The 10,018-nt window shown below is 41.8% G+C and overlaps 1 pseudogene; it reads right to left on the bottom strand.

The window, feature by feature from the left end:
• Positions 1–1,328: 1,328 nt before the first annotated feature.
• LOC147732914 (uncharacterized) lies at positions 1,329–2,104 on the bottom strand (annotated as a pseudogene).
• Positions 2,105–10,018: the final 7,914 nt, after the last annotated feature.

A 10,018-nucleotide genomic window follows, 5' to 3' on the forward strand; every position in this document is an offset into this window, starting at 1 on the left:
GCAGAAGGTGTTGGATTTACAATCCAACACCTTCCCTGCTGAAGCACAAACTGGAGTAGGAATAGTAAATTATACAATTCTAAGTTAATCGCACCTTGTGTGTATTACAAAATGATGAACAGAGTGCTGTTTTAATAATTTCTGAAACAAATTGTTTAAAAATTATTTTTCTGCATGTGTTTGCAGTTTTTGAGGGGGGGGCCCTTTCATGAAAACAGATTTAAAGGCTTGGGTGATGCTAATACCACGTTGATCGCTTAGCGCTTCTGCAAAGGCGTACTTGGGCAATACATCTATCAACGTTAATATATATCAAGCACTGTTATTATGCTTGGCTAGATCTTGAAGACTAATTATGTCAGCCTGCCACTGAGAATCTAACTGGGCATTAAAGAAGGTCAGGCTCCTCTTAAAACGCCTGTTGGCTCGGTTGTGGAGTGGATACCCCTCTTCTGTAGATAACCAGGTCTTCACCTGTGATCTGTTTACCTGATCATTTAAAACTAGACCCCTTCTAACCAGAGCTCTGGAGCTTCCAAAGCTTCTGAACCCACTTGTATCGTAATAAAGCTTCCTTAATCCATCCCACAACATGCAATCAGCCCCTGCATCCCATGAAATGAAAGGCAATGGTTTTGTGTAAGGGCATTTTACTAAAAATAAAGAATGTTAGCAACAAATAAACAGGGCATACTTTGCAGTTTCATTGTGCATGTCTTGTCGGCGCTGTTGGGCAGTTTGCTGACTTTTCATTACGTATATGTAATATGACACCTGCTACATACATTATTAGTGGCCCGGCAGATAATTTGTTTCAGCATCACAAGTTTTCATATTTTCTAAACTATAAACTCAATGGTTCACACCTTCTATAACTTTGGATATTGACAGCATTCAAAAGATCGTGATTTTCTCTGTTGTACAATACAAAAACGTTATTTCTGAAATAATCTTTAGTCAGAAGCTCTAAGGCAATATGTATCCTGGTTGTCTGTAAAAGTATTAACTCCCTCATAAGACATTTGTATGCGCCCCAGTAGTCAACCAGTGTAGGTAGCCACACATTAATACTGGCTATGCTTGTAGGGCTGTCACACTGCATAGCTGTGGGCGGCTCACCAAGATTCAGATAGTGCAGAGTTACAGGCTGTATTTCAGCTATTCCTTCTTTAAGAAACACATATACCACTCTGGCAATACATTTGTTTCCTGGGCATAACTTAGAAGCATCTTGCGCACTGACATTCTGATACTTGTCTTAAAAGTAAGTAAGTATGTAACGTTAAATAATACAATAATGACATCCTGCTGGGGGACTTTTCATTTTTTTAAAACAGTTGTCATGGGGCTAAAGAGCAGACTTGTCTATTTTTTAAATAAATATCACACATACGTCTTTCAATAGCCCTTTCTGTCATCCTTTTAACAAAATAAGTACACATACCTTGCATACAACAGAGTTTTGATCTTGGCTCGTTCGAACATCGGATCTTTTTGAGCGTGATCGACAAGACCTTATTCATATCAGGGTGGACATTTTTCTTTTCCTTGGACAAACCATACACCAACTTTAACAGTCTATATAATTTGTGCAAGTCTAGCAAGCTACATATATGACGTATTGTTCTTGAAGTGTATAAGTGGTTTAGGCACTTGTGAGCCTCCTGCTATTTATCATTCATTTTATGGCCATAACAGAGGTTATAATAATCATGTTTTAATACAAGTGTTAAAAACAATTGCTGCAAAACCTTAATAGACTATGTGGCGCCGTTAGGTACACCTGGAACGTTCTTTTCTGAATCTGCAATATTATAGATACAAATATATTTCTTACGCAGCTCCTTGTTTTTGAATGTGGAACTTTCAGACTGTTTTGAACAGTTTAAGTAGTAAAAATGTACTGTGTTAACCTTTGGTGGCATCCCCTCTACCATGGCTCTTTTTACTGATGCTTTCTACGGTTCAAAAAAGAAAGAAAGAAAGACTGGTTACAAATAAAATATAGCCAAATATATTTGTGTCCAGAACGATTTTTACTAACCTTGCTATTTTCGTGGGACTCTAAGGTGGCTCTGAAATCATGAGAGACGCTGAGGTCCATCGAGGCATAACTGGTGTCAGAGTTTGCATGTGGCTGTTGCACAACGAAAACCTATGTAGCCGATTTCTCCAGAAACCCGGGGCCTCATTTATGAGGCCTTGCGTCAGTTTTGCGCTGCGGATGCGTCACTTTTTGTGACGCATCGGCTGCGTAAAACATGCGCCTTGTTGCGCCATATTTAAAAAGTGACGCATCTAGGTAGATGCGTCACTTTTTAAACCCCTGCGCCACATTATGCCTGCGTCAGGTATAATGTATGCAAAGGGGGCGTTCCCCCGCAAAAAGCCTCGTAATAGTGACGCAGTGGAATCTATGAGATTTCACTGCGTCACTTTTAGGATGCGGTTGCGTCAAAATCTTGCGCCTGCCTCACAGCAGGCGTAAGACTGATGCAAGCCCTTTCACATGGGGCTTTCCCCATGTAAAAGGACGCATTGCTGGAGTTGCGTCACTTTTGTGACACACTCCAGCAATGCGTCACTTTTGCGCTTACAGATGCGTCAGAAATACTGACGTATCTGTAAGTCCTTGCGACATGATGCGTCATACATTAAATATGACGCATCATTGGTGTCGCAAGGAGTGCGCAGTGAAAAGTGACGCATCGCTGTTTTCACGCAGCGATGCGTCACTTTTCATAAATGAGGCCCCCTGTATCTTTACAGGCTCGTGAGTTAAGAGCTGTTATAGATTTTTCACCATCTTTTAAAAAAAAACATATTTTATTTACTTTATTGTATTGAATAGTCATACAGTGTAATAAGAGCATCAATTATTCATTTTGTTATGGTCTGAAGTAACTGTAAGCAAGATCTCATTTAGAGGCGGCAAGCTCATAACATTCAGTCAAAACGTCTTTGCTGTCAATTCCCCCCATTTATCCACCTTGCAGATCACTGTCATATTTAAGGAAATGGCATAGTACTATTCCCACTATTAATTTTAGTGGGCTCCCAGACTAGCTGTCTCCCACGCTGACGCTCCGGTTGTAAATTACTCTTAGTCACAGCTGTATCGGGCTCCTCTGAGAGGATGGCCCCCATTGGCGTGTATACCCCTGACTCAGGCTCTGGGTCCTTCATGCTATCTACTAATGCTTCCCAGGCCCTGACCCTCTCCATTGACCGAGTCCCCCGTCGAGCATTCCTAAGTAGGAACCTCCCCTTTCACCCCACCCATCCTTCCTGTTCTTATTTCCATCTTTAGATTTGCGGTCCTTCGGATGCCTTCCAATGTCTCGTTATTTCTAGTTTAACCAGAATAAAGGTCAGGTCCTAAAACCTGCTAGTGACCCATGTTTTGGGATTCTACACCATCTTCTATGTCGCTGAAATAGTTTCTACCATTTGGTGCATTATTCGAAGCTTTGCTGCTGGAGTCCTTAATAGGGGGCAGTTGCTGCAAATCTTTGAGGCTGAGCATTTCCAACTGCTGGCAGAGCTCCTTGTCAAAACCGGTGAAGTTGCGACCACCCTCTTTGAGCTTGCCTTCAGCTGGTGTCAAGCTACAAAAATATCTATTGATGGTGTTCAAACCACCATCAAAGGACATCTTTATGATGAGGAGGCTGTATCTCTTCATAATGACCGAGGACGGCTCCTTGGCTGTCTTAGGCTGCTTAGGGGTTCCTTATATGTATTCTAAGCATTAAAAAAGGGGCCTACTCCGCTACATCACAGCCACCTGATCTCCTGGGCTCTGGTTCGTTGAGGGCTGCTGCAAAGCTCTAACAACATGGTAGAGCCATGAGCACGTGGCAAGCATGTAATCAGGGTGATGTCACACCGCACGTGACCCAACGCAGGCATGTGTCCCCTGGAAGCAACGTCACTGCCCCAGGTGCCATGAAGTCCCGTTAACAAAGCAATATCACTTCCAGGGCGGGACAACTGTGCCTTTTTGCTTCATGTGGAAGGTATCCCTCATTACTTCTAATTTTTGGAGGATTCTCAGGCATCAAGTAGAAAACCAATTCAATCTATCCCCAGAGTTAAAATGACTCCTGGAATCATTAACTCTGGCGTTCTACAATTCACAGCTCCGCAACGAGGGAACTCGCAATGAGGCTTAAACAGTTGTGACTGGACAAATGCATTCAGAACATCTTTGTCAAGGTCTCTGCTGATTTTAGTAAGAACTTTCTAAATTGAGGAGTTTTGATTTAAATATATTCTACCTATCAGATACCCATTGTCTCTGGCTATATTCTGTGTACCCAAGGAGTCACCTTCTGTAGCACACACTTTTCCCCCGAACATGTATTTTTCAGGAAACCCTCTATAGACACTTTCCCTCCATACCACTCATTAACAAAAGCAAGTAATTCTATGGGAAACTAAGGTCCAAAATATTACTGTAGAGTACCCGACCTTTATGTTAAGAAAACGGTAGGCAGATGCACTTAGGTATCTCTCACAGAGCAGTATCCTTTAACGGCCACTAGCTGTCCAACGTTGGTCCTAAATAAACACTAACAATTGCGTTTATAAAAAAGACTCCACAAACAAGTCATGGAAACGGATAGTTAAAAAAAGATTGGAAACCAAGGTTGTAACAGACGATGGAAAGACGTCATAACTCAAATGGGGTTTTCTTTGCATGCTGCCTGCTGGTGGTTACTTCTCTTCCAGGTCTGTTTATATTGCAAGTGAAAGTATTGGAGATCTGGCCCTGCACGCTGATCAACACCTACACAGTTTTCTACAAACTTTAGCCAGCCTAACTCCTCCTCTAATTAAAATGCCTTCCTGTGCGGTCATAGGCTAAAAGGAAAGCTATATATGTGTAAATAACGAAGGGTTGATCCTGGGAAACCTTTTGAAAGGTGGACAAAGAGAGAGGAGGGCAGACATCTCTGGCCCAGCTTTACAGGACAAACACTGGCATGGGTGAATGCAATAAAGAAGCACTGAAGGCGATATTTCAGGAATCTGTAGAGTTATTTTAAGAGAGGGAGGCTGGTGTAGATGTACAATAAAGATGCTAGAGAATATTCTATATATCCACTCAGGTCAATCCACTTTCACGAAGTGGGACATATATTTTTTCATTTAAAAATTAACAAAATATTAGTCACAATTGAAGGCCCTCATTAAGAGCATCTTTGTGAATTTCAATATGTGCGGCAACTGCTGGGCTTGTAGAGAAACTATCCAGCCAGTAGGTTGCTTATCAGAGACAATTGTTGCCTTACATTCCTCTAGCTAGCTCTCACTTTATCTTTGCATCTGTTCTTGCAGGCAAACTAAAAATGGTATTAGAATTTTTGATCCTATAAGGACAGACTTGAATTTCTAATGGGTAAGTCTATGGGCGTGGCTCATGTTACAAATCTCTACAAATATTCAAGACTTTTTTCATTATTGCCTCTTCAAGGCAGGCGACAGGTTAAAAAGAGAGGGCTTGTCTTTTGACACTTCGCTGATGTAGGCAATCTAACGTTGCTTTTACATAGCACATTTAAGGGCGCAGTCAAGATGCCCAGAGGAAACAAAAGAAGCGCAAGCATGACATATCAAAACAAAAAACACCAACAATACAGTGAGCAACAAGTAGTTGTTGCAATAATCATAGAAACAAAAAACAAGAGAGACAATGGGGCGCATCACATAAACTGGGCGCTAAAAGACCTTATTTAAGACAGCTCAATACCACAGCTTTTGACTGGCTCATGCCTTAAATATTTGAAGACTGGGAACAGTGCTATTTGCACCTTAGACAGTGGTAAATTGTAGTTTATTACAAGAACTTAAACTGCTCCGTTGTTTTTGGTTGGAAATGTTGAAATATCTAAAATAAACAACAGAACACAACACAGTAACATAAAATACAATTAAAACAGATCAGGGCACATCACAAACAGTCAAACAAAATGCAGCACTACAACCGCAATACAGTACAACATCCCATAGCAATAATGCATCACAAAAACACAGAAGATCAAAAACAAATCAGAAAACAGCACCACCACAGTTCAATGCCACAGAGCAAATTAAGCAAAGCACTGTTGTTACAGATTACCATCTCCAGAATCCTGCTCTCCTTCCTAATAGAGTGGTAAAAAGTGGCTGGAGCAAGCACTGCCATATGTTACCGCCAAAGATAGGAAATAAAAATAGTCAAAAACATGTTCGATCCTGCCTAATAAGTCTATAGCTGCTCTGTGATGCATCAAAGGGATGGTTTAAAACTTGTCCAAGCTTTATGGGGGCTCTACAGTACGGCACCCATGCAAAAGTAAAAACATGCGATTAAAAAGAAAAGAAAAGTAAAACAAACTATCCCTGCCTTAAGGAGATGTAGATTTGTGGTGCCAAGCCCTGACCACCATTTTAGTAGATACAGCTTTTTTGTTAACATCCATTGGTGGTTGCATGGGAATGACTATGTACCACCCGTGGGATGCCGCCTTGACATAAAATAGTGTAAAGTAGCACACAACACTACTTTGCTTTACTGGGGGGCTATTTTTGAGCACAAATCATCCCAATTCAAGCTTTGGTGCTGATTGTGTCACTTTTGGTGAACCAGCACCGGTGTAAAGGCTTTATAAATTTAGCCCCAAGTGAGCATGGTTAGTGGTTATTTAAAGACACAGGTTGTGCCACAGTTGTGAGATGACTGGTGATTTAAACAGACGAGGAGCAGCACTATTTTATCACTTTATTTTCTTTTTTTCTGGAGTTTTATATAGCGCAAACTTGACCCGAAAGTATTAGGAGCACTTTACATGAGCACCAGTTTCATTACACAACGACACGTTTGTTTTTGTTAGGAGTGGGGAAATTAAGTTATTTGCCCAGAATCACAGAATGGGGACCATCAATGCAGAGACTCGTTCCCCAGATGTAAGGTTGACGGCCCGAACCATAAGGCCACATCCCCTCCCCAATTATAATTCCCATATTGCTGGTGAATTGTTGCTTGTCACAGGAAATGTAAAGGTATCTGCTACTTTTGGTATGCATCTAGCAGCATCTGTTGACGTATCTAATGTAAATAAAATAACATAATACAATAACATGCAAAAGCAACAGAATAACATAAAGAAAACATTATGTAGTACAACCCAATGAAAAAAGTAAAAAAAGAGCCCAGCACAACAATCAAAGTACAACACAACATCAAATTGCACAAACATGTCAGCACAGAAAAAATCAGAACACATTACCACCGCTCGATAATGCAAAACAACAAATAAGAGCAAACATTCTCATCACACATCACCTCCTCAAGAAACCTGCTTTTATGTTATAGTGGTCCTTACCACCAAGGACATGGAATAGAGGCAGAAAAAAAGTTTTGTGTTCTTGTCCAGGTACTCTTAACAAACAGAAGAATACATTCAAGCATCAGTGAAAGGATACGCAGTGAGTTTTTAGTTGTCTTAAGATTTCCCTCAGCATGTTAGTTAACATAGAATTCCAGATTCACGATTTTGTTCTGTATCTCACCACTCTTTCTACCTCATCCTATGTCTCCAACTCTGTATCAACCTCTCCTCTTTTTATCTACCTCATTTCTGTCTCCCTATTTCACGTATTTCCCCTGAAACCTTAGGGGCATATTTACAAGCCTATATTGCCACCAGAACGTCACTTTTTTGGCGTTGTGGTGGCGATACGGCTTTGCCCTATTTACAAGGCTTCATTAAGGCCACTTACCGTAGCTTGATGCTGCCCTGTAAATAGGGCACCCTTTCACAATATACTTAGCTTGAAAGGGGTGGGCAATGCATCTTGGGGTGGGCGTTCCACTGCAATACTCATTCATTTTGATGCTGCCCCATATTTACAAGAGTGGCGTAAATATGGGGCAGTGCTAAAATTAAGACCAGGGAAAACCTGGTCTTAACAGGGTGCAATGAGGAGAAATGCTTTATTTCTCCTTGTTTTTGCTGTTTGTATGTGTGCTGCATTGTGCAGCACATATAAAAGCAGAAAAATGCCATGCATGATTGTTTATGTTTGGAAGGTGTCCCTTCCTGGACATAAACAATAATTTTAAAAATGACAAGTTGCAACTTCTACGTGTGGTGCACAAAGCAGCACACATAGAAGTTACAGATCGACATTTAAGATTCTTTATGTGCAGGATTTGACACCTTACTGCACATTTAATTTTTTTATTTTTTGAGGATTTATATAGTGCATAGCTGCCCCAGCAACGGGGTATCCCAGCGCTACCAAGAAAGCCCTTTAGTAGTGACAGGCAAGGAAAAAGGGGAGAGAGTTACGCTGATAAAAGCCAGGTCTTTATGGCTTTCTGAAAAGCTAAATGATCTTGGAGCCCTCTGATAGCAGTTGGTAGGGAGTTCCAGAGATTGGCCACCAAAACTTTAAGAGAACGACCACCAATTCTGGCTCTTAAAACTCTGGGGGTGCATACCAACCCTTGGTCAGCTGACCGAAGGGGACGGCTCGGGACGTATGGTGTTAACAGGTCTGCTAGGACCGAAGGAGTATGTTGAGTCAAGATTTTGTGAGCAACGCATAGTATCTTAAACTGGATTCTTTTTTCCTATCTGTAGCCAATGTAGTTTAGGTAGAAACTTGGACACTGAACATGATTTTGGAAGCGCCATTAGGGTACCAGCTGCAGCGTTTTGTATTCTCTGAAGGTGCTGAATACAGGATTTGTTGGCACCTAAACATAGGGAATTGGCATAATCTAGCCTTGATAAAATTGAAACCTGTAAAATAGTCTGCCGAACTTTGGGCTCGAAAAAGCCAAGTAGATGTTTTAACACTCTCAGGAGCCCAAAGCAGGTCCCTGCAACTAATTTGGAGTGAGCGCCAAAAGAGAGACCGCTATCGATCCAGAAGCCCAGGTTCTTGACCGCCTCCTTCGGCAGAGGTGCTTGTTTTAGTTGGTCTGGCCACCTTGCTCTGACCACAAATTGCTGTCGCTCCCGAACAGCAGAATTTCCGACTTACTGGCATTTAGCTGCAAGCAGTTTGTTGTCAGCCAATTAGCGATTGCCAGCATATCCTCCTTAAATTTATTTAGATTATTTTTACCTTTCTTAGAAAAGGTGATGACTAATTGGATGTCGTCAGCATAGGAAACCAAGAACAACCCTCTGCTTTTTGCCACTACTGCCAAGGGTTGTGCATAGATGTTAAAGAGCACGGGGCTCAGTATCGATCCTTGGGGAACCCCGTGTCTGATCGCCGACTCCTGGGAGTGGTAGGGTGGCACTATCACCTGGAAAGTTCTGCCCTCTAAGAAGGAGTGAAACCAGGCCAAGGCCAGACCCCCAATCCCTATCTCCTGCGACCTACACAGTAGTATATCATGCGAGGCAGTGTCTAACGCACCACTTAAATCCAAAAGAAGTAAGAATTTCCTTAGTCTAAGCTACCACGAATTTCCTCAGTCACTGCCAACAGAACCGACTCAGTACTGTGACGGGCTCTGAAGCCATTTTGCGAGGAGTGCCGGATAGCATTTTCCTCCATAAACTCAGTCAGAATAGAATTGACATGGGATTCAGCCACCTTGGCTAAAAAAAGTGAGATGGGGAATTGGGCGATAGTTACCCGGTTCAGATGGGTCTGACGATGCTTTCTTCAATAGAGGTGAGACTTTAGCATGCTTCCAAGCTGATGGTGTACGCGCTGAGGTCAGAGATAGATTAATTAATTCCCTGTCCACTGGTAAAATGATGTTGCCAAATTGGCAGAATTGAGCTGGTCTCAAAGAGTCAGCTAGAGAGCCTGATTTGATTTTCAAGCAGAGAGTGTCAGTCTCGATGAGGGATATTTGGGGAAAGGAGCACAGTTTTTTATCCGTCATGTGTCCCCTGTCCTTGGGCCCTATCCTCTGATCAATATTAGTAGTGACCGGTGGAAAGCTTTTATAAATTTTATCCACCTTATGTACAAAATATCCAAGCAGTTCATCGCACTGATT

This window comes from Lissotriton vulgaris, chromosome 2_1 (genome assembly GCF_964263255.1).
Source record: "Lissotriton vulgaris chromosome 2_1, aLisVul1.2, whole genome shotgun sequence".
Classification (NCBI taxonomy): domain Eukaryota; kingdom Metazoa; phylum Chordata; class Amphibia; order Caudata; family Salamandridae; genus Lissotriton; species Lissotriton vulgaris.